Source organism: Quercus lobata, chromosome 5, assembly GCF_001633185.2.
Source record: "Quercus lobata isolate SW786 chromosome 5, ValleyOak3.0 Primary Assembly, whole genome shotgun sequence".
NCBI classification, from domain to species: Eukaryota; Viridiplantae; Streptophyta; class Magnoliopsida; order Fagales; family Fagaceae; genus Quercus; species Quercus lobata.
The window spans coordinates 43534275-43560500 of record NC_044908.1 but is presented as its reverse complement, the minus strand read 5'-3'; the positions used below and the strand labels follow the sequence as shown (position 1 = coordinate 43560500).

Genomic DNA, 26226 nt, shown 5'->3' with positions numbered 1-26226 from the left:
TCAATGACTCCACTAAAAGTGGTTTTTAATTATTAAAATAGAATAAATAACCCAAACTCCGCTAATGCAAACTCAAAATAGTCAACTACTAATATTAACATTCTATTTGTTTCGGCTATAATGTTTTCTAGAAAAATGAGTTGTTTTTAAAAAAATATTTTCTATAAAGCTATCTTATTTTTCTATTTTTGGTAGCAACCTTAAATAAGTGGAAAAACAATCTTTTATCCTCCCTTATTTAGTTTTTTGTGAGATAAAGTTATTTTCCAAAAAAATTTAGTGGAAAAAAATCTCTAAATGTAACTCATACTTTTTCTGTTAGAGAGAGAGAGAGAGAGAGAGAGAGAATACTAATGTAAAGATTAGGTGGCCGGTAATGTGATGCAAATTCGTAGATGGGTGGAGGTGTGGGTGGTTCGGTGCAAGCATGACCATGTCAATTGCAATGTGTTGCGTCATGTGTGGTGTGCAAGGGCAGATCCAAGGGGGGGGGGGGGCAGTTGCCCCCCTGGCCTATTCAAAAAATACCCTTAGTTATTATAGCTAACATTTATGAAATATCCTTGCCTACTTTTTGTTTTTGGGTTTATTAAATGCCACTATGTTTCTTTGGTCTTGAAACATAGCACAACTTCTAAACGAACCATTTAGAAACCTTAAGTTCTCCACTAGCATGCCTTACATTGAATTTTTTAGTTTGTCCCTACCATATTATAATTTGAACCTGTTCAAAAAAATTAAAAAATAGATCACTCATGTGAGAAATATCTCAATAGATAAATACAATATTATGAATGAGCTTTTTTTTTTTTTTTTTGTAGAGTTTTGTCTTTGTATAATTACATTAAATATCACTTAGTATCATATATTATATATATTCACATAATGTGTGTAAGTGCATGCATCATATATAAATTTTGCCTCCCCTCAACTCAAATCCTGGCTCTACCACTGGTGGTGTGTGTTGCTATGAAGTCAATAATGAAGGAAGAAGCAATATTCTCTTTATGATTCTATTCAACTGGTATGAGTTTGAGATTATTATTATTATTATTTTTTAATAATAGAACCAAGGATCAGTAATCTAAGTTTTTATTTTTTGTTTGAAGGGCTAAAAAGTACCAGTTCTCAACTTTTGTTCTTATTGTTAGGGCTAATTTTTCTTATTTTGAGTTATTGTTTTCTCACTCCATTACAAATAGTCCTCCTTTACTAACGACTTGCCGTATATAATTTGTTATAAAAATATTGTGGACATATCATTTCTTAAGTCATTTATGTGAGAAACAAAAACTTCTTACAACTAAAATGTAGCGCTTACTTAAAATCATAATCTCTAGAAAAATTATATGTCCACAACAAATTCTATATGGCAAGTTGTTAATGGGTTATCGATGGGGTAGAAAAGTAATTTAGTGGTAGGTTCAAATTAAAACCAATAAGAACTAACCACTTATGATTTGTTGTGAAAATGTTGTGGACGTAGCATTTTTCAAATGACTTATCTCATTCTTGTAATAAACTTTTTTTTTTTTTCCTTTTTGAGAAGAATGTTCTTATAAACGTGCACAAATTTATGTAGGAAAATTTCTCACATTCTAACTTTGAACTTAATTTTTAGATTGAATTTCATATATTACCTAAATCGTGCAAATCGAAATTCATCCTTCAACAAGAATCATTATTAGAATCTAATACAATATATTTTATCATTAACTTCATATCCTCATCATTCAAATCCAACATCATGCATTCTTCATTCCTTAAATGTTTATTTGAACGAAACTAAAAAGCTTCAAACATTACTACTTAAAACGTCAGTAAATATAGGCCTAAAAACAGTAATTATATATGATGAAATGTCGGTTCATCTTATTTAGCTAACTTCCAAACTGATCCAAATATGAATACCATAAATTCATTTGAGCAGAGAACGCAGCTTTTGAACATAGCTATCAATGTAGGAGTTTTCCAGCCCATCGCTCAACAAGAACTCTCTCCATTTAGCATAGTTGTCTCTTACCTCTTTCCCCACCAAACTATCTTCATCCATTACAGCCCTCACTGCCTTGCACACACCCTCCCTTGTAAACAGCCCATCTTCCTCACCTTTCTCAACTTCAACTCCCACTTTGAAATCTCTACCCATCAGCCTTGCATTGATAATTTGATCCCCAACACTAGGCAGCAAAACCATTTGACACTCAGTCACCATGGCCTCAGACAGAGAACCTGATCCACAATGTGTCACAAAGCACCCCACAGAAGGATGCCTCAGTATCAATTGTTGCTGAAACCAATCCCCATGAACAACCCCTCTTCCCTTTACTCTCTCTTCAAACCCTTCTGGCAATGCAAATTCAATTGTTTCAGTCCCCATTGGTGGTTTTAGTGCAGCCAAAAAAGGCATACCTGTTAGCTCAAAACCCAAAACTAGTTCTTAAAATTGATCTTTCTTTAAAATGCATTCACTTCCAAATGCACAAAATATCACAGTTTTGGGCTTGAAGCTATCCAACCACTTTGCCCATTTCTCTTCTAATGCTATAATTGGTGGCTCAAGCACTACTGGCCCTGCAAGTATCACAGGCTTTTTGAATTGTCTTTCAACGTAGTCACAGTAAGGCCCTTCCATCTCCTTGCAACTTTTGAAACTAATAGCATCAGAATCACTGAGAGAGATCATTTGGCGTTCAATGAATGATATGTCTCTGCCAAATTGTTTCAGTGTTGCAGAGGTAACTTGTCGAACTTCATGGGGAAATAGCTTGATTGAAGAAGGTGGGAAACTTGGTGGAGGTGCCTTAAAATCAGCTTCCGTTAATGGTTTTTCATTGATTTTTCTTTCTGGGCTTAACAAATACCCCACAGTCGCGGGGCTAATGATGCAATGATGTATAGACTTAATGCCTAGGCGGCGTGCCAACGGTGGTAACCAGTGAGTGAAATCATGGAATACAAAATGGGGTTTGAGATCAAGAAGAAAAGATTCAGTGGAGGGTGCAGTAAGGTCCATTGCAGTCATGATAAGGGAATGCAATGGGAAAGGAACATCTGAGGTAGTTTCAGAACTTGGAGGGAGGCCATCAACATGTGGAACAGTGATTGGGATGAAAGAAATGAGGTTTTTGTGCAGATTGAAAGGCTCTAGCTTAGCTTGAGTGTTGGTTGGCAACAAGAAAGAGACTTTGTGGCCTCTCTCAGCTTGTTCGAGATGTGGAGGAAGGAGGTTAGATGGCCCATGGCAAACCATGGGTACATCACTACGTGAAAGGTTTTGTCACTCATTTTCTGCAAAACACAAAATACAAGTTAGAGAATTAAAAGGTTACCCAAAAAAAAAAAAAGTTAGGAGAATTAAAATAGAGATATATAGCTATTATAAAATAAAATACAATTTTTTGAGCAAAATCTGATCTACATATATCTACAAATGAATAGGGAGAGCTTTTATATATGAGCAAAATCTGTTGTTCAAACATCGTCATTCAAACATGACTCAATAAAAATAATAATTTGTTCAAACACAACTAAAATCGTCATTCAAACATAACTCAATAAAAAGCTGCTCAAACACAGCTAAAAAGAACAAGTTATTCAAACAAAACTAACACCATCATTTGTGACTCAGTAAGAAAAGTTGTTCAAACACAAGCTAAATGTAAAAGAGTTGTTTTGACACAACTAATATCATCATAAAGGGCTGTTCAAACACGGTTAAACACAAAAAGTTGTTTACACAACTAATATTGTCATTTAAACATGACTCAACAAAAAAAGCTACATAAACATAGCCGAAACACAAGAAAGTTGTTCAAACACAACTAATGTTGTCATAACTCAGCTATTCAAGCATAACTAAATGGAAAGAAGTCACTACCATCGTCATTCAAAAGTTGTCTAAACACAACCAAGCACAAAAAAGTGATCAAACACAACTAAAACATGAAGGAGTCCAGAAAACCTTCGTCATTTGAATGAATCAAAAACTTACTTATGAAAGGAAAAAGAAATTGCATATCAACGAGTCATAAGAGAAGTTGCCATTGTCAGTAAGGAAATGCATGGCCAAAACACACGGGCCCAAAGAAATTGTTCAATTGCTCAAAACAACGAGCCCATGAAAGATTTTTTTTTTTATCTTACCCAAAAAAAAAAAAAAAAAAAAAAAAAAAAAGAGGAAGAAGAAGAAAAGCTAGAAAGAAAAGACATATAAGTTACTGTTCTTCAAGGACTGGATCTAAAGGGGTTATGGTCACGGCCTCTTCAGTTACCTCGACTGTAGTCACAACTTCTCCCATTACATTCTCTGCTGTAGCCCTAGAAGGACAATCAGACAAGTGCTCCTTCTCAACATCACCAATAACAAGACCAAAAAGGTCCAAGTCAGGGTGATTCTTAGCCATTCATTTCCTGTGAAGATCAAAGCCTTCCACGTAGTACCCACACAACTCGTCTAAGTACTCGTCAAAGTCCTTGAATTCCTACACTAGCGTAGCCCCAGCTTTCTGCAACTTCAACTCTAGATCATCAATCTGCTTGTCCTTTAGCTTACAAAAGTCCTTCCCCACTTGTAGACTCTTCTCCAAGGCTGCCACACGCTCTTTGTCATTTTCAGCTTCAACGGTAAGAATGGCAACCTTGTTCTTAAGAGTCTCATTCTCAACAGAAAAGGATTTGATCATAGGCTCAAACATGGCCACCCTCTTCTCCAAATCCAGAAGCTTCCCAGAAACGAATAGGGACTCCCCTAAAGCCTACAAGAAATCTCTCTTAGAAAAAGTAGAGTAAAGAAAAAGAAAGAGAAAAGGCAACCCACATTATCAACATATACCTACACAAGCTTCTGAATATAAGATGACATCACCTCGCTAGACAACTTCGCCATTAGAGGACTTAGGTTGTCCACAGAGAGCGCCTCATGAGCCTTCAAAGCAGCAGCATCAGCATCATCCCAAAAAGAACGAAGAAAAGATTTGCTACCAACCTTCTTCTTATTCTTAGTTTCCTCCCCAGCAAAAGCAATCACCTCCAGAGACGAAGTGGGAGAGGCAGGACGCTTAACAGGCGAATGGGCAGGAGGAGGGGTTACCACGGGATCATCCTTAGAAACGTCACCTACCTTCAAACGCTTCTTTGAAATGAGACAACTGATGAGGCCACCTTTGGCTTTCTTCTCTTGAGCCTCAGCCAACTTTTGCTTGCTAAATCTGGTAGTCATTCTTGAAAAAAAAAAAAAAAAATTGAACACTCACTCTTCTTCACAACTTCGAGATTTCTCCGGAACTTACTTAACGGTTCCGAACCCAGGAAATGAAGGAATAGCAATTGGGGAGAGATGAGCTCATCAAAATCCTTGACGGTCTCTAAATATTCCTTCACCTTTTCGGCACGACGATGGTATCTCTTCTTCAAATGAGGACGTTGAGAAACTGCAAAAAACAAGTATGTCACATACCACCGTCACTCACAAAGAAAAAAAAGTAACAGAAAGACGAGAAAGACACACCAGACATGGGGGTTCCCCAACTATGAAAAAACTTGGGGGCTTCATCCAGGTCCTCACTAGGGACGAACTCCCAACCACTTCCAGAAAGAAAAAAGAAGTTTGGCTTCCAATTTCGAAGAGATGATAGGTAATCAAGTATTAAGCTAGAAGCCCTATCCCACGGCTTAAATTCATAGTAGCTAGGGTCTTTGGACTTTTGGAGATGATAAAAATGAAGGAACTCATCTTTCTTGATGATGTCCTCGTCATTGGTGGACATCCATTCCACCATGCAAGAAATGATGATCCACTAAGAATTGGGCACTAATTGTGCTAAAGCAAGGTGCAAATAAGAAAAAAGTTTCCTAAAAAAAGAGTGAGCAAGGAAACAAAGACCACTGGAAACTAGAACCTATCCCTAATCCGCTTCTCATCTTTTCCTATAAGGGAACACGAGATGTTCCAAGCTTTATAAGGGGTGGAAGGGGAAGTAACCTCAAAAATCACACGGTCATCAGACGAGGATAACCCCGTCTCCAACTTACTAGACCTAACCTCAGACATCTTCAATGACCTAGCTACCCTAGCAGAATGGGAAACCAAAGGGAACAAAGAAGAAAGGACAAAATAATGTGGACAGTCCTCCCCCACGAAAAGGCTGACCCACTTGAGACACTCTCCCTCTACAGCCTCAAGCAAACAAACTAAGCAGGCAAAAAGAAAGGCTACTGAAGGACAATTAACCCTAACAAAAGAATAATCTACCATGGAAGGATAGAAAAAGAAACAAAAGCACGAAGAACTTACTAGGGAATGCAGAACAGAGAAAGGAAGCTTGAAGGAGAAACAAACCCTAAAATGAAAACTGAACAATGAAAGATTACAGAGAAAAGGAAACAGGGGGAAAAATGCGAAATAAGTGACCAAAACACGCGTAGGAAAACCGAGAAATGTCTGCACGTCGAATGCATCCTGATTGTACACGTGCACTTAACTAGCCAAACATCAACTCGTCATAAATGCGTAGTACACAAAATATGAAGCATCAAACAAATGTGTTCTCATCTCATCTAAACAGACAAAAATTCAAACAAGGGGGCAACCGATGAGTCAGAAATTTACGGTAGTCACTAAGCTGAAACCGTCACTAACGAAGAGATGATGTTACGCATTTATTACACTCATTGATGACAAAGTGTAACGGACGGAGCAACGATCAGAGAATGAGCTGTGAACTCTAGACAAAGATTTTGTAACGCACTAGCCGTTGGGCATAAATACAGCAATTCATTGCCTATTAATGAGGCATACAACTATAAAAGAAAGAGCAACATAAGTGAAAGGTACACACAAATACTCTACGAAAATCACTCTCTAGTCTATTCTCCCTAAAATTCTTCTCCCTTACTAACTTAAGCATCGAAGGCAGTTTGGCTAATGCCACACTAGTGTGTTACTCTTTCACCCGATTCATTTTATAAGTTTTCCTCCGACAGAGACGACTCCAATCACAGCTTCGTCCATCCATTATGATGAGGAGCTCAACTGCTGATTTTTTGCATCACCAAATATAATTCATCTTTAACTTCATATCCTCATCATTCAAATCCAACATCATGCACTCATGCATTCTTCATTCCTTACATGTTTATTTAAACGAAACTAAAATGCTTCAAACATTACCACTTAAAACATCAGCAAATATAGGCCTAAGAATAGTAGTTATGATGAAATAACGGTTCATCTTATTTAGCTAACTTCCAAACTCATCCAAATATGAATACCATAAAATCACTTGAGCAGATAATGCAGCTTTTGAACATAGCTATCAATGTAGGAGTTTTCCAGCCCATCGCTCAACAAGAGCTCTCTCCATTTAGCATGGTTGTCTCTTACCTCTTTCCCTACCATACTATCTTCATCCATTACAACCCTCACTGCCTTACACACACCCTCCCTTGTAAACAGCCCATCTTCCTCACCTTTCTCAACTTCAATTCCCACTTTGAGATCTCTACCCATCAGCCTTGCATTGATACTTTGATCCCCAACACTAGGCAGCAAAACCATTTGACATTCAGTCACCATAGCCTCAGACAAAGAACCTGATCCACAATGTGTCACAAAGCACCCCACAAAAGGATGCCTCAGTATCAACTGATGCTGAACCTAATCCCCTTGAACAATCCCCTTTCCCTTTACTCTCTCTTCAAACCCTTCTGGCAATGTAGATTCAATTGTTTCAGTGCCCATTGGTGGTTTTAGTGCAGCCGAAAAAGGCATACTGTTAGCTCAAAACCCAAAACTAGTTCTTGAAACTGATCTTTCTTTGAAATGCATTCACTTCTAAATGCACAAAATATCACAGTTTTGGGCTTGAAGCTGTCCAACCACTTCGCCCATTTCTCTTCTAATGCTATAGTTGGTGGCTCAGGCACTACTGGCCCTGCAAGAATCACAGGCTTTATGAAATGTATTTCAATGTAGTCATAGTAAGTCCCTTCCATCTCCTTGCAACTTTTGAAACTAATAGCATCAGAATCACTAAAAGAGATCATCAGGCGTTCCATCAATGATACGTCTCTGCCAAATTGTTTCAGTGTTGCAGAGGTAAATTGTCGAACTTCATAGGGAAATATCTTGATTGAAGAAGGTGGGAAGCTTGGTGGAGGTGCCTTAAAATCTGATTCAGTTAATGGCTTTTCATTGTTTTTTCTTTCTTGGCTTAGCAAATACCCCACAGTCGCGGGGCTAATTAATGGTGCAATGATGTATAAACTTAATGCCTAGGCAGCATGCCAACGGTGGCAACTAGTGAGTGAAATCATGGAATACAAAATGGGATTTAAAATCACGAAGAGAAGATTCAATGGAGGGTGCAGTAAGGTCCATTGCAGTCATGATAAGGGAATACAATGGGAAAGGAACATTCGAGGTAGTTTCAGAACCTGGAGGGAGGCCATCAACATGTGTAACAGTGATTGGGATGAAAGAAATGAGGTTTTTGTGCAGATTGAAAGGCTCTAGCTTAGCTTGAGTTTTGGTAGGCAACAAGAAATACTCTGTGGCCTCTCTCAGCAAGCTTGTTCGAGAAGTGGAGGAAGGAGGTTAGATTGCCCATGGAAAACCATATCAGAATGGAAGAAACAGGTCTGAACAAGATCAAGTAAGCTTGATAGAAGAGGGTCAAAGCTACAAGGGTATCTATAGAACAGATGTGAAACTAAACGACACAAATGAAGACATAAAACAAGTAAAAACGACATGCAGCTTGAATTAATATGTAAAGGGCTTGTTAGTTCACACGTCTAAAGGTTAGTCGTAGGATATGTAACACGTGACAGAGTTGGTTAGTTTGTTTTTGCTTCTTCTTCGTGTATATATATCCCTTTTGTATTCTGTTTTGCAATTAATGAGAATATACAGTTTTCTTCATTTCTTTGATCTGTGATATGGTATCAGAGCAACTTTACTGGAATTCTCACAGTATTTCTTCGTTCTTAGATATTTCCTAATCTTTGTTCTAGGGTTTGGTGCTTGTTCTAGATTTTTTTCCCAATCTCTGTTCTAGGGTTTGGTGCTTGTTCTAGATTTTTTCCCAATCTCTGTTCTAGGTTTTGGTGTTTTTTCTCTGAATTTTTTTTTTTTCGATATTTTCTTCTTCAATTCTTTTTCTTTCGTCTTTGCCAAAGCTTGTCCTTGCTATCAATGGCTTCCACTGCTACTTCTTCAACTCCTGCAACAGAAAGTGCTCCTCCATCTTCTCAGGATTCTCCAATGGATGATCCCCTGTTTTTGCACCATGGAGAAAGTCTATGCACTGTGCTTGTGACTCAGCCATTGACAGGGAGTGAGAATTACTCAGCTTGGGCACGAGCAGTGAGCAAAGCTCTGCTTACCAAAAATAAGCTAGGATTCATCGATGGCACTCTCACCTTGTCATCTCCATTAGTTTCTACACCTTCAGCTGTTCAAGCTTGGATTAGGTGTGACAATATGGTAGGAACTTGGTTGACAAATTCAGTTTCTCCCAAACTACAAGCTAGTATCATCTATGAGGACACTACGTTGGGAATTTGGAATGATTTGAGGAATCGTTTGGCTCAACAGAATGGTCCCAAGATTTACAATCTTCAAAAAGAAATTGCAGATCTTCATCAAGGTGAGACTACAATTACTGACTTCTTCACTCAGTTAAAGGTTCTCTGGGATCAATTGCAAAATAATAGCCCTTTTCCTTCTTGCACCTGTGGCAAATGCACATGTAATGTGAACACTAGGTTTAGTGATTTACAATCTAGACAGTCTGTTATGAAATTTTTTATGGGGATTAATGATTCTTTTTCACAAGTAAGAACACGAATCTTGCTTATGGATCCTTTTCCTTCTCTCAACAAAGTTTATTCCTTAATGATTCAAGAAGAAACAAAGAGGTCTGCTATTCACAGTTCCAATCCAAGAGTATAGTCAACTGCCTTAGCTGCTAAATCACAGAATCTTCATGTTAATTCTGGGGTTAACTATGTTGGCAATAATGGAATTAAGGGAAAAGAGAGGCCTATTTGTACTCACTGTGGTAAGACTGGTCATACTATTGATAAGTGCTATAAATTGCATGGATTTCCCCCTGGTTACAAGTTCAAGGGCAAGACTGCAATGGCACATCAAGTGATTTTTCCACCATCTCAGCCACAATCCCAAGATTTATCATTTCTGCCTGCTTCAAGCTCCATGACATCAGTCTTCACTCCAGAGCAATATCAACAGCTTCTTGCTCTGATTGGGACTCCTAGTTCTCCATTAGACACTTCTGTTCAAGGGTCCAATGTCATGGCTAATGTGGTGACATCTAATGCTTCTTCCATGGCAGGTATGGCTCTTACACATTCAGTATTTTCTACCCAAGTTGTCAATAGAAGAGCATATAATTCTAGTACTTGGGTCATTGACACTGGTGCCACTGACCATATAGTATGTTCTACTCATCTTTTGACTTCTATCACTGCTATCAATCAGTCCATGGTTCAATTGCCTAATGGAGAAACAGCCTCTGTCACACATATTGGCACTGTGATTTTCTCATCTTCCCTTACTCTTCACAATGTCCTATGTGTTCCCTCTTTTACATTTAATCTTTTCTCTGTCAGTTCTTTCACTAAAGTTCAACGAAATTGCCTTGTTCTTTTGTCCTCTTACTGTTTTATACAGGACCTTATCACTTGGAGAACGATTGGAGTGGGACATGCAGTTGATGGACTGTACCTATTGCAGTGTGGTTCTTCACATCAGCATTCTGCTACTGCTCTCTCAGATTTTCTTGTTCACCACAAATTAAGTACATTTTTCCATCCTTTTACTGCTGCCTTGTCTTCAACCAATCTCTCTTCTCTTTGGCATAAAAGGCTAGGACACCCATCAGATGTTAAACTTCATGCTTTAGCACAGTTTCTTCCTTGTTTACAAAAGGCTTGTAATGATCTTTGTAATATCTGTCCTTTGGCCAAACAGAAACGTTTGCCTTTTCCATTCAATAACAAGATCAGTTCTTGTGCCTTTGATTTGATTCATTTGGATGTTTGGGGTCCTTATGCTACTTCTACTTTGGATGGTTTTAAGAACTTTCTCACTGTGGTTGATGATGCAACCCGTGCCACTTGGGTTTACTTAATGAAATCTAAATCAGAAGTTAGGTCCCTCATCACTTCATTTTATTCTATGGTACTTACTCAATTTGGTTGCAAAATTAATTCTATTAGAACTGATAATGCTATGGAATTTAATATGCCTGATTTTTTCAACTCTAATGGCATTGTCCATCAACATAGTTGTGTTTATACTCCACAACAAAATTCTGTTGAGGAGAGAAAACATCAACACTTGTTGTCCATAGCTAGGGCTCTCCATTTTCAGTCTAATGTTCCTCTTAAATTCTGGGGTGATTGCATTCTAACAGCTGCATATTTGATTAATAGACTGCCATTAGCTCCACTTCACAATAAAACTCCTTATGAACTTCTTTTTAAACATCCTCCTTCTTATGAACATTTGAGAGTTTTTGATTGTGAATGTTTTGCCTCCACTATTGCCTCTTCTAGACCAAAATTTTCTCCAAGAGCAAGGAGGTGTGTTTTCCTTGGTTATCCCTTCAATGTGAAGGGTTATAAGTTGTATGACCTTCAGTCCCATTCCATTTTCATTTCTAGGGATGTTGTATTCCATGAAACTGTTTTTCCTTTTAATTTTGCTTCTACCCCTTGTTCTGATTCTTTTCAGTCCATTCCTTTGCCTTGTTTTCATTCTGTTTCTTCTGATCCTTTTGATCACATTCTTCCTTCTTCTTCTTTGCCTGCTGCTCCCTTATCTTCTACTCATGCTGATGATTCTATTCTTGCTATGCACACTGATCTTGATGATGAGTTTTTACATGATGTTCCTATTGAACCACCTGAGCCTTTGGCTGATCCTATGCCTACTAGAAAGTCTGCTAGGGTCCATAAACAGCCTTCTTATCTTCAAGCATATCACTGTAATTAGGTATCCTCAATTCCCACTGCCACTGTTCTTCACACAGGTACCTCTCACCCTTTATCTTCTCACTTGTCTTATCATTCCCTTTCTCCTTCCTATAAACATTTTTGCTGTTCTATCTCCTCCATTGTTGAGCCTTTGTACTATTATCAAGCTGTGTCTAATCCTAAATGGCAAGAAGCCATGGCTGCTGAGATTGCAGCTCTAGAAGCCAATAATACTTAGACCTTGACACCTTTACCTCCAAATAAGAAACCCATTGGCTGTAAGTGGGTTTATAAAGTCAAGTACAAGTCAGATGGTTCTATTGAGAGGTATAAGGCTAGGTTGGTTGCCAAGGGTTTCACACAGAAGGAAGGGGTTGATTACAATGAAACTTTCTCACCTGTTGCAAAAATGGTTTCTGTGAAGTGTCTCTTGGTTGTGGCTGCTGTAAAGGGTTGGTATCTTGGGCAGCTTGATGTTAACAATGCTTTCTTACATGGCGATTTATCTAAGGAGGTTTATATGTCTCTTCCACCAGGGTTTCAGAGCCAGGGGGAGATGGTTTGTAAGTTGAATAAGTCACTTTATGGGCTGAAATAGGTACTTTATGGGCTGAAATAGGCTTCCAAGCAATGGTTTGCCAAATTCTCTTATACCTTGGTTCAGTTGGGCTTCAAACAGTCTAAGGCAGATTACTCTTTGTTTACTAGACAAAAGGGTCATTGCTTTATGGTTTTGTTGATCAATGTAGATGATGTGTTGATAGCTTGTAATGACAAGGAAGAAGTTGATCAGTTTAAGGTGTTGCTGGATCAGAAATTTAAGTTGAAGGATTTAGGTGACTTGAAGTATTTTCTTGGTTTAGAGATTGCAAGGTCAGATAAGGGTATATCAATGTGTCAAAGAAAATACACTTTAGAAGTGCTAAGTGATGCTGGCTTGTTAGGCTGTAAACCAACTAAAACACCAATGGAACAAAATGTAAGGTTAAGCAAGTATGAAGGGGAAGAACTTAAGGATCCTAGTGCTTATAGAAGACTTGTTGGAAGGTTATTGTACTTAACAATCTCTAGGCCAGACATTACATTTGCTGTCCATAGGTTGAGCCAGTACATGTCCAAGCCAAGGAAACCACATCTGGATGCAGTGCATAGGGTGCTCCAATATTTGAAGAATGAACCAGGTAAAGGTCTTTTATTTTCAGCTAGCACAAATTTGCATGTAAAAGGCTTCATAGACTCTGACTGGGCTGTTTGTCCTGACACCAGGAGGTCTATCACAGGCTATAGTGTTTTCATTGGCGATTCCTTAGTTTCATGGAACTCCAAGAAACAATCAACAGTCTCTAGATCATCTGCAGAAGCAGAGTATAGAGCAATGGCAATGGCCACTTGTGAAATAGTGTGGATACTGTACTTTCTTAAGGACATTGGAGTTGAACACAAAAGGGAGGCTTTGTTGTTTTGTGATAGTGAAGCAGCCCTACACATTGGATCAAACCCAGTGTTTCATGAAAGGACCAAGCACATTGAGATAGATTGCCATGTGGTTAGAGATAAAGTGCTAGAGAAAGTTATTAAATTGAATCATGTTAGAACTCATTGTCAACTTGCAGATTTATTGACTAAGGCATTGAGTTTTAGTCAATTCTCAACTCTGGTTTGCAAAATGGGAATGATTAATATTCATTCAACAGCTACCCTTGAGGGGGAGTATCAGAATGGAAGAAACAGGTCTGAACAAGATCAGGTAAGCTTGATAGAAGAGGGTCAAAGCTACAAGGGTATCTGCAGAACAGATGTGAAACTAAACAACACAAATGAAGACATAAAACAAGTAAAAACGACATGTAGCTTGAATTAATATGTAAAGGGCTTGTTAGTTCACACGTATAAAGGTTAGTCGTAGGATATGTAACACGTGACAGAGTTGGTTAGTTTGTTTTTGCTTCTTCTTCGTGTATATATATCTCTTTTGTATTCTGTTTTGCAATTAATGAGAATATACAGTTTTCTTCATTTCTTTGATCTGTGATAAACCATAGGTACATCACTATGTGAAAGGTTTTGTCAATCATATTTGCTGCAAAACACAAATTACAATACAGATACATAGCTATTATATTATATTAAAATAATAAAATAAATAAATAAAAAAAAGATATATAGCTGATCTGTATATAGCCACAAATGAAGAGGGAGTGCTTTAGTGTGCTTTGGATTATAATTAAAAATTAAAATTATTTCACTATTCAACTTATTTTTACTATTATTCATGACTCACGGCACTTTTTGACACTATTCATGGGATCCACTATATATATATATATATGATGAATCAATTGAAAAAACATATTTTGTTTTTTGATTTTCTTGAAAACCATTATGTTCCAAATAATGAGGTTTCAAAACAACATTTATATGTGATAAAGAAATCAAATTTTGTTACGATTGATAAAACCATTGTTAGGTCTAGTCATCCTCCTCTTGATTCAATTTTGATAACTACTAAGAAAGATGAAGTGACAAAAGAGGAAGTGAAGGCCTCTCCTTTCAAAATTGCTGATGATCAAACTCCCATTGTTAGTCTTATTGAACGAAACAATTTTATTAATCAGTCTTTGCATAGTATTGGTCAACAGCTTGATCGTATTGAAGAGAAAATTGTTAAAAAACCTGTTTCTATTTCTGAAAAATCTGTTCCTGTTAAAACTGAGAAACCTTTGATTGATTTACCCAGTCAAAGAGAAAAAGTTATGGTCAAAACTTCTCAGTCCAAGACTCTTGAAATTGTTGAAAAAATGCTTTCTGATTTAAAAGTTAAAACTGAGAGTACTTCTACAAGCACTTCAGCTGATCGGACTATTTCCAAAAAAGAAGTTGTTTCTGAAGAAAATACAGAATCTGATACTATTCCTTCTGTTTCTTCTCTTTCTGCTGATGAAATTTATGAATGGAATATTGATGGTTTGTCTGAACTGGAAATCGTTACTAAAATGATTCACATGTCCATGGTTAGTATTGCTTATCAAAACAACCATAATCTTGATCAACTTGATATTATTAACTTACTTGTTACTGGTTTTTCTGGTGCTCTTCGTGGATGGTGGGATTCATATATCACTGAAGAATCCAGAGAGTCTATTAAACATGCTGTTAAAAAAAATGATGAATGTTTGCCTATTTTTGATGAAAGTATTGTTTGTAATGGTGTCAATACCTTGATCTATACTATTCTCAAACACTTTATTGGTACTCCATCCAATATTTCATCTAATGATTATTTAAATGGTTTGAATTGTCCAACTATGTCTGATTACAGATGGTATCAAGATGTTTTTATTTCCAGAGTGATGCTCAGGGAAGATTGTCTTAAGTTTTATTGGAAAGAAAAGTTTATTGACGGTCTGCCTCCTATCTTTGCTCATAAGGTAAAACAAGAATTAGTGGGTAAAAATAATTCTATTGATTATAATAATTTAACCTATGAAGATATTTTCAATACTATTAAAAAACTTAGTACCAATAGGGGTAATAATAAAAAATTGTTAAAACACCAATTCAAGTACAGATATAACTTTGTTAAACCTAATTATTTCCATGCTAAGAAGAGACATGTTAACTATGGAAAATCTGGATACTTTAATAAAAATTGTAAAAGAAAACCTAGTAATTTACAAGACAAATTCAACATATTAAATATTGATAACTCTTTTGATATTAAAATTGGTAGAAGAGGTTCTTTCTGCAATGTTATTAAAACCAATGTTCTCACCAAGAGTAAAGGGGATAGAACTTTGGAAAAATTTAATAAAAAGAAAGCTAAAGAACTAACTGTTAATGATTTACAACATGAAATTAATATTGTTAAAGCAGAGATAAACGAATTAAAACATGATTTTAAAGATATTAAAAATGATAAAAATAATCTTAAACAAGGACTTGAGCATAATGATGGAGATGAATCCTGTCAACAAGCTCTTCTTTCTGGTAAAGGTATTCCTGATGATGTCACTATTTCTCAACTTGCTCTTGTTAACAAAATAATTCCTCCAAAATGGTTTACAAAAGTTAAAATTGTTGTTTCTCTTGATTATCATTTCACAGTTATTGCTATGATAGATTTAGGGGCAGACATGAACTGTATCCAAGAAGGACTAGTTCCTTCAAAATACTTTGAAAAATCTACTGAAAGATTGGTTTCTGCTAATGGTTCTCAGATAAAAATAAAGTATGAATTGAATAATGCTCATGTTTGCCATGCTAATGTTTGTTTCAAGATTCCTTCTGTTCTTGTTAAAAATATGACTGATAAAGTGATTCTTGGTTTGCCTTTTATAAATGCTTTATATCCTTTTCTTGTTGAACATGATGGAATTACTACTGATCCTTTTGGACAAAAAGTGAAGTTCAAATTTGCTTCGAAGTTTGATATTGATACTAATACTGCTTCAAACATGATTCATGCTAAAATTAAACATCTTCAATTTCTTCGGCAAGAAGTTAGATACAAGAAAATTGCTAAACAAATTTCTGATAAATTGTTGCAATCCAAAATTGATAATTTTCAAAAAATGTTGATTGATGATGTTTGCTCCAATGTTCCTAATGCTTTCTGGCATAGGAAGAAACATATTGTTGATTTGCCGTATGTCAAAGATTTTGATGAGAAAAATATTCCCACTAAAGCTCGTCCTATCCAAATGAATGTTGAAACTGTTGAATTTTGCAAAAAAGAAATCCATGATTTGTTGCAGAAAAAATTGATTAGGAATAGCAAGTCTCCCTGGTCTTGTTCAGCCTTTTATGTCCAAAAAAATGCTGAGATTGAAAGAGGAACCCCAAGATTAGTCATTAACTACAAACCCTTGAATAAGGTTTTAGAATGGATTCGGTATCCCATTCCCAACAAGAATGACCTTGTCCATAGGCTAAATGAAGCTGTTGTGTTCTCTAAGTTTGATATGAAATCTGGGTTTTGGCAAATTCAGATTAATGAAAATGATAGGTACAAAACTGCTTTCACCACTCCTTTTGGACATTATGAGTGGAATGTTATGCCATTTGGTCTTAAAAATGCCCCAAGTGAGTTTCAAAACATCATGAATGATATTTTTAACTCCTTCAGTCATTTCACCATTGTTTATATTGATGATGTTCTTGTTTACTCTAGCTCTATTGACGAACACTGGAAACATTTGAATTCGTTTCTAGATACTATCAAAAGAAATGGTCTTGTTGTCTCAGCCAAGAAGGTTAAACTATTCCAAACCAAAGTTCGTTTTCTGGGCTATGATATCTCTGAAGGACAGATTCGTCCTATAGATAGAGCCATCCAGTTTGCCGATAAGTTTCCTGATGTTATCATTGACAAAACACAGCTCCAAAGATTTCTTGGGTCATTAAACTATGTTGCAGATTTTTACAAAGATATGAGGAAACAATGCAAACCTTTGTTTGATCGGTTAAAAAGTAATCCTCCTCCTTGGTCTGATGTTCATACTTCTATTGTTAAACAAATCAAAACTCATGTTAAGACATTGCCCTGTCTTGGTATTCCTACTGTTGGTGCTTTCAAAATTGTTGAGACCGATGCCTCTGATGTTGGTTATGGTGGTATTCTAAAACAAAAAGTCTCTCCTGAGTCATCTGAACAAATTGTTCGTTTCTATTCAGGCATTTGGAATAATGCACAGTTAAATTATAGTACTATTAAAAAGGAGATTTTATCTATAGTACTATGTATTTCAAAATTTCAAAGTGATTTGTTAAACCAAAAATTTTTGTTACGAATTGATTGCAAAAGTGCTAAATATGTTATTGAAAAAGATGTTGAAAATATTGCTTCAAAACATATTTTTGCCAGATAGCAAGTTATTTTAAGCGTTTTTTATTTTGATATTGAATATATTAAAGGATCTCAAAATTCTATCCCTGATTTCCTTACCCGTGAATTTCTGCAGTGTCACAATGGCAAGTAGAAGACCAAAAGATAATCCTCATGTTGAAACCCCTAAACAAATTGTTAAAAAAGAACCTGCTTCTCCCCTTGACATAACCAACCGTTTCACTACCCTAGGAACTGTCCCTAGGATTAATTACTCCACTGTTCTTGCTTCATCTTATGATCCTTATGCCTTAACCCCTGTTAACCGGCCCATCAAAACTGTTTTCCAAAAAGTTCCCCCCAATACATCAAAAAACAATATTACCAACACCTGTTTTATGTTGAACCCAACAGAGCCTCTATTTCTGATCCTCTCAAACTTGCTAAGAGTTATTTCCCTCCGAAGTTTCATTGGATTCCGGAGCATAGGGAAAAGAATTTAAATTATTATTCTGATCTTCTGCGCCATGAAAGATCTATTATTATTAACACCATTTCTGATCATAATGACACTTCCAAAATTATTTACCACAGTGTTTACTTGGCCAATTTTATTTCTGAAGAACAATGGGGCTCTTCTCTTACATCTACCAAAACAATGCCAAGTTCCCCCATTCCCTATTCATATTATGATTATATCATGGCTTGGACAAGATTCATGCTGCACCAGAATGAAAACATGTCTCATTCCTGGTTTGTTAACTTTGACAAAGAATTCACTGGTGATTTGCCCCTTTGGTTCAACCGCTGGTGGGGCCAATTTGGTCCTGTTACTGAATTATTTCCTGCACCATTGCTTGATGCTTTCAACTGTTTCAAGAAATGTTATAGGTGTGATGCTTATGGAGCCAAATTTCCTGCTTTGCTTCATTTTGTTAAAAAATATAAAATACCTTGGATATTGAAATGGCAATATGAGAAAGATGGTGATGTTCTCTCTAGGCATTGGTATGTAAAATGGTGGGGAAAATTCCCTCACACTCAAAAGATCATTACTGTTGTTGCCTCTATTTCCAGAGAATCTTCATCTGCTGCTGCTTTGCCTATGGCAAAAAATCATTCCTTTGTTCAAACCCCTGCTCTTGCTGATGCTCCCTCTTCTTCCTCCGGCAAAAATGTTCAGAATAAAAGCTCCTCTATTGACAATTTGAGAAAGAATCCTGATGCTCTCCGAGCTTTACTCAAATGGGCAGAAGAAGCTGTTGCTGATCAAGAAGAATCCAAAGCCTCCTCAGAAGAATCTGTTGCTCACAATCCCTATTTCCCATATGACCAAAAGCTGTTCGGACATGATGAAGATAACACTCCAGATCTTCAAGAAGATTGAGCTTATTTGTCTAGCCTGCATAAAGGCCAAATGTTACACTGTTTACTAGTGGACTTTCACTGTTAATTTCCAATCCTGATGATAATGTTCTGACAAAGTTGATTCCCCGTGTTTCCTGCGACTTTTAGTCACACCAAGATTGCTTTCAGTAATTTATCTTTTACTGTTCACAAGTACTGTTTACTTAAAACTTTGCCTATTTAAGGGGGGTTGTCCCTGAGGCTTTTCTCAAGCAAAGTTTAGTTCTGATTTCTCTTCCCTTAGAACTAGCCTTCTTAGAGAGAGAACCCACTTGCTTCCACTACTACTATTGTTCTACTACTACCTTGTTCACCATTGTTCACTACAAGCCTTGTAATCCTACAAACCTTGTAACTAGGACTAGTTCAAGCTTTGTAACTGTTAACCTGTAACTGTTGAGATCTTGTATTCACTACTACTACTGTAAGTGTTTATCCTACTTTCAATAAGAAGTATTTTCAGTTCTATGTTCATTACTTTACTTGTTGCTACCACCACCTTGGACGGATTACCGCCATACCGGATGGTTCTAAATTGCTTTCATTTATTTTGAATTATTGTTCTTATTTACTTTAAATTATTTTGATATATACTGCTTGGCTGGTTCTACCGCCTTATTATTGTTCTTACATTCAAGTTACTTACTTTCAAGCTATTTACTTTAAAGTTCTTTACATTATTTCCATTTACATTATTATTGTGCTTCCACAATAATAAAGGGGGAAGGGGACACACTGCTGAAGAGAAGGAGACGGAAGCACAATAATAATGTAAATGGAAATAATGTAAAGAACTTTAAAGTAAATAGCTTGAAAGTAAGTAACTTGAATGTAAGAACAATAATAAGGCGGTAGAACCAGCCAAGCAGTATATATCAAAATAATTTAAAGTAAATAAGAACAATAATTCAAAATAAATGAAAGCAATTTAGAACCATCCAGTATGGCGGTAATCCGTCCAAGGTGGTGGTAGCAACAAGTAAAGTAATGAACATAGAACTGAAAATACTTCTTATTGAAAGTAGGATAAACACTTACAGTAGTAGTAGTGAATACAAGATCTCAACAGTTACAGGTTAACAGTTACAAAACTTGAACTAGTCCTAGTTACAAGGTTTGTAGGATTACAAGGCTTGTAGTGAACAATGGTGAATAAGGTAGTAGTAGAACAATAGTAGTAGTGGAAGCAAGTGGGTTCTCTCTCTAAGAAGGCTAGTTCTAAGGGAAGAGAAATCAGAACTAAACTTTGCTTGAGAAAAGCCTCCAAACATAAAGGACAACCCCCCTTAAATAGGCAAAATTCGGAGTGAACAGTGTCATGAATAGTAACGGATGAACAGTAACAGTGAATAGTGACAGATGAATAGTGACAGGTGAATAGTAACTGAATAGTAAAAATTGGAATTTTCCCTCTTTTTTGACCCAATCTTGTGAGGAATCCTTCCAAGATTATGGGAATCAGCAATAGCCCTCTAAGTGTAGGAACAAGGCTTCATTATTGGTGTCCTTTAAAGACAAAAGAGGCCAATAAGAAAGAAGCCAACAAAAGGGACTAAAAGGCATGCATTCTTCACGTGAACATTTGGGATCCTTTGGAAGCATCATAATAGTGGAAAACCAGCTTCTAGTAAATATTGCAGCATTGGCCATTGTGCAGGCTAGACAAATAAGAGAATCAAAATCTTCCGCAAAATCCGGAGTATTATGAACCAGTACCGGATTTTCCGCAACATATTTGTGAAGGACAATATTTTATCTTGGCTATTGTGCAAGCCAGACAAATAAAGTAACACCAGTCTCGAAATAGTAGTGACCTCATCAATCAGTAGAAGGAGCATCGGAGGGATAACCATCAAAAGGATCAAAAGGACCTTGTGGAGAGTCACAAACATGCTCATGGTAAATAGCATACCTGGACATAGCCTTGCTATCCAGAATACGAGATTGTAAATCTGAAGGCAAGTTGGCAACAGCACTTCTTAACATGGATTGGGTCTTAAGACTCAATCTAGCATAATCAGTGCCCATTATAGTCTTTTTATCCATCGAATGGATTTCCTCTTTGCCAAAGAGTTGACTAATGTAGGCTTTAAGACGGCTCACAAGAGCCTCATTTTTTGAAACAAGGTTATTTTCTGGAACAAAGTCAATATTTGAAGCAAGGTCATTTTCTGGAATAAGGTTACCATAATGGCTCATGTAAATCTCGTTTTGAGCAGTAAGGTTAACAAGATGGATTTCAAGGGCTCTAAGGGTTTTGTGAAAAACATTACTGTGGTTTTTGGTAAAAGCAAACTGAAGGTTATCAAGAATGAATTTAATAGAATCTGGTAATTCTGAATAGGTGCCATTGTGGAATTGTAGATTTTTTGACAAAACTTCCCGTAAAGCAATTAATATATCACCATTAGAGTATGTCACCTCTGCAGGGACATCTCCTTGAAGGGATGTTGATCCACTGGGTTTTACACCAGAAGATGCGCCTTCATGCATTTTAAAAGGTCGTCCCGCTGGGAACCCTTTGTTTTGAGAATAGTCCTGTACAGGAGCTTTTCCCTTGTTTTTCCTTTCCATAATAATCCACTTACTAGTGGTATAAATATGAATACTATTATTGTCCCACTTATTAGTGGTATTTATCCACGCATCATTATCCGATTCCTGCAAAGAAGCATTAATATTGTTAGGATAATGGATAGTTTTTAACATTTTGGTGTTATGAAAATTACCTTTAAAATCATCAGAATTCATTATTAGTTCTTGAACAAGTTCATTCATGGGAGAGTCTTTCTTATAAGACAAATTATCAATATCAATTTCAAACTTTGAAGCAAATTTGAATTTTACTTTCTGTCCAAATGGATCAGTAGTAATTCCATCATGTTCAACAAGAAAGGGATACAAAGCATTAATAAATGGCAGACCAAGAATCACTTTATCAGTCATATTTTTGACAAGAACAGAAGGAATCTTGAAACAAACATTATCATGGCACACCTGAGCATTATTCAATTCATACTTAATTTTCATTTGAGAACCATTAGCAGAAACCAATCTTTCAGTAGATTTCTCAAAATATTTTGAGGGAATTAATCCTTCTTGGATACAGTTCATATCTGCACCAGAATCAATCATAGCAATAACAGTGAAATGATAATCAGGAGAAACAGCAATTTTAACCTTTGTAAACCATTTTGGAGGAAATAATTTATTAACAAAAGCAAGTTGGGGATTAATGAAAGTATCAGGAGTACCTTTATCAGAAAGAAGAGTCTGTTGACTGGAATCATTTCCATCACTGTGCTCATTTTGTTCGTTACTGGATTTATTAAGATCTTTATCAAGTTTTAGCATTGTCAATTCTTGTTTGAGATTATGGTTATCACTTTTCATGCTTTTAAATTCATGTTTTAATTCATTTATCTCTTGTTTAACAATATGAATTTCATTTTGGAGATCATTAACAGTTAGTTCTTTAGATTTCTTTTTATTAAATCTTTCCAAAGTTTCTTCAAAACTTATAGTAGATTTTGGTTTTTTACCAATTTCATCTCTTATCAAGTTTTTCTTAAACCTATCCAAATATTCTTTCTGGAGTTCAGGGTTTTGAATTTGATTTATTAGCTGAATTATCAATTTTTCATCTTCTTCACTCTTGGTGAGAGCATTAATAACATTGCAACAGGAATCTCTACAACCAATTTTAATATTAGGAGAATCAGAAGAATCATCAGCAGATTGATAGCAAGAATCAGATGAAGAAGAAAAATCATCTTCCAAAGAATCAGACGGGGTGTTTGATTCAAGGATTCTGAATAATTCTTCTTGCACATTATCATCAATGTTTAACATGTTGAACTTGTTTTTTAACTTACCAGGTTTTTCTTTACAGTCTTTACTAAAGTGTCCAGGTTTACCACAGTTAAAGCATTTACCTTTACTTGATCTTTGTTTAACATGTTTTTTAGAAACATTTTTCTTCTTAGCATAGAAATCATTAGGTTTAACAAAGTTATTTCTGTATTTTTTATGGCTTTTATCATGTTTTTTACTTTTTTGCTTAGAAGGAGCAATAGGAGGCAAACCATATTGTTCACAGAAATTTCCCATTTCATATTTAGCTTTTCTTTTATTCTTTAATTGGTGTTTTAACAATTTTTCATCATTGCACATATTAATACCAAGTTTTTTAATAGTACTGAAAATATCACCATAAGTTAAATTATCATAATCAATAGAATCATTTTTACCCATTAATTCTTGTTTTACCTTATGAGCAAAGATAGGAGGCAGACCGTCAATAAACTTTTCTTTCCAATAAGGCTTATGGCAATCTTTCCGGAGCATCACCCTGGAAGTAAAAACATCTTGATACCATCTGTAATCAGACATAGTTGGACAACTCAAATTATTCAGATAATCAGAAACACGGGATGAAATATTGGATGGAGTACCAACAAAATGTTTGAGAATGGTATAGATCAAGGTATTAACACCATCAGGAATACCACGACCAATACTTTCATCAAAAATAGGCAAACCTTCCTCATTCTTTTTAACAGCATGTTTAATAGACTCTTTGGATTCTTCAGTGATGTATGAATCCCACCATCCACGAAGAGTACCAGAAAAACCAGTAAGAAGCAAGTTAACAATTTCAGGTTGATCAAGATCATGGTTGTTTTGATAAGCAATACCAACCATAGACATGTGACTCATTTTATTAATGATTTCCTGTTCAGACAAACCATCAATATTCCATTCATAGAGCTTATCAGCAGAGACAGAAAACTGTGTTTGAAAAGATCTCTCTTCAAACTGCATATCAGGAGGAGTAGGTTTTGGATACCAATTTTTTGTAAAAGACATGGGTTTGGAGTTCCCAACAAATCTTTTAATTTCTGGGAAATCATCATCAAAGATTCTTTTTGCAGGAACAGAAGAAACAGAAGAAACAGTATCAGAATCTGTATTTTCTTCAGAAACAATTTCTTTTTTGGAAATAGTTCGATTAGTTGGAGTACTTGTAGAAGTACCAGTACCCTCAGTTTTAATCTTTAGATTAGAAAGCATTTTGTCAACAATTTCAAGAGTCTTGGACTGAGAAGTTTTAAACATAACTTTTTCTCTTTGACTGGGTAAATCAATCAAAGGTTTCTCAGTTTTAACAGGAACAGATTTTTCAGAAGCAGAAACAGATTTTTCAACAAATTTTTCTTCAATACGGTCAAGCTGTTGACCAATAATATGCAAAGATTGGTTAGTAAAATTGTTTTGTTCAATAAGGCTAACAAACAACAGGAGTTTGATCATCAGCAATTTTGAAAGGAGAGGCCTTTACTTCCTCTTTTGTCACTTCATCTTTCTTAGTAGTTATCAAAATTGAATCAAGAGGAGGATGACTAGACCTAACAATGGTTTTATCAATCTTAACAAAATTTGATTTCTTTATCACATATAAATGTTGTTTTGAAACCTCATTATTTGGAACATAATGGTTTTCAAGAAAATCAAAAAACAAAATATGTTTTTTCAATTGATTCATCATATCCAACCATTTTCTTTTAACACGGTCTTTATCAGACTGAGCAAAATTATCTTGGAAATATTTTCTCTTGGTTTTGTTTGATGCAAGCATAAACTCATTGTACAAAGAATCTCAATCAATTTCAAAATCATCATTTAAAACAGTCAAAACTCTTAATTGATTTTGGTAAACAGGAGGAGTTTCAATAGGAGAATCAAAATCAGATGGAGTAACAGAAACAGAGTCTTCCTCATCTTCATTAGCAGTTTTACTAAATGGAGTGGAAGTTTCAGGTTTAGTTGAATAGTAAACAGAGCTAATTTGGGATTTATTACTTGAAATACCTTTTAGCTTTAAATCAGAGGATGTTTCCAAATTCTTTTTCAAAAATTCATTGATCTCGCGATCTCTTTTTGAAATACTTTCAGATCCAGCAAAGGAATGTCTTCCTTCGTTGATCCTCAAAGGTGGATTGTTTTGAAAACTTATTTTAACAGTACCATCAAGATATTGTTGAATATGGGTGAGATCAAGCTCATCAAAAATGGGTTTAGCAGGAGGGGTTTCTTGTTCTAACACCCAATCATTAGGAAGTTTAACATCTTGCCATTGAATCATTTTTGGGACTTGGATTTTGGCATCAGGAGTTGAACATTGAATTAACATGGTTTTACCTGAAGGTTCTCTAGGCATTATAGCACAAGGATTCATTTGAGTACCCATAAGTCTATAATAAATGCGGTAAATCAAAGCAAAAGGCTTACTACCCTCTTCCATGTGATAACCAGATGAAGCAATATTCAATGTCAAAGCTTTAACAATATTAGGATCATCCAAAGCAAGAGTAAGATCAGGATAACAGTTAAAATAAACAGGACCATCATACAAAGAAGCAGTGATCATACCAAGAATGCTATCTTTAAAAATCTTAAATCTAGCATCTCTTAAACACATGAGAACAGAAGCATTAATACCCTTTCGGGTGAGTGGTTTAATAGCAACTTGAACCATACCAATATGCAAATAACTGAATTTTTTAGCAGCAATGAAGTCATTAATATTCTTTTTAGTAAACAAACAGCATTTTTCATGAATTCTCGAAATAGAGAAAATTTGTTCAACAGTTCTAGCTTTATAAGCAGAATGAAAAGTACTTTCAACAAAACTAGTTTTATAAATAGTTTTAGTATCAACTTTAGGAATAGTCCATTTACGAAAATCAGGGATCACCTCATTATCGTCAATAGTGTGATCTTCTTCATTTATAATATCAGGAGGACAACTAGTCCTGGAGCTGATAGAGGAGTTGGATCTCCACAACTTATCCATACTATCCTAGGTTCAACACTCAGTTATCATATTTTTCTCACAACCGTTGCATTTCGTAACACATACCCTAACCAACCTTATACCTCTCATGCCCTACACGCCCTCTCTTGGCTCAAACGGGCCTTACAGCTAGGTT

At 35.8% G+C, this 26226-nt stretch overlaps 2 pseudogenes; both read right to left on the bottom strand.

Moving 5' to 3' along the window:
* Positions 1–1728: 1728 nt before the first annotated feature.
* Positions 1729–3628, bottom strand: LOC115992853 (annotated as a pseudogene).
* A 3651-nt stretch (positions 3629–7279) lies between these two features.
* LOC115990518 lies at positions 7280–8924 on the bottom strand (annotated as a pseudogene).
* Positions 8925–26226: the final 17302 nt, after the last annotated feature.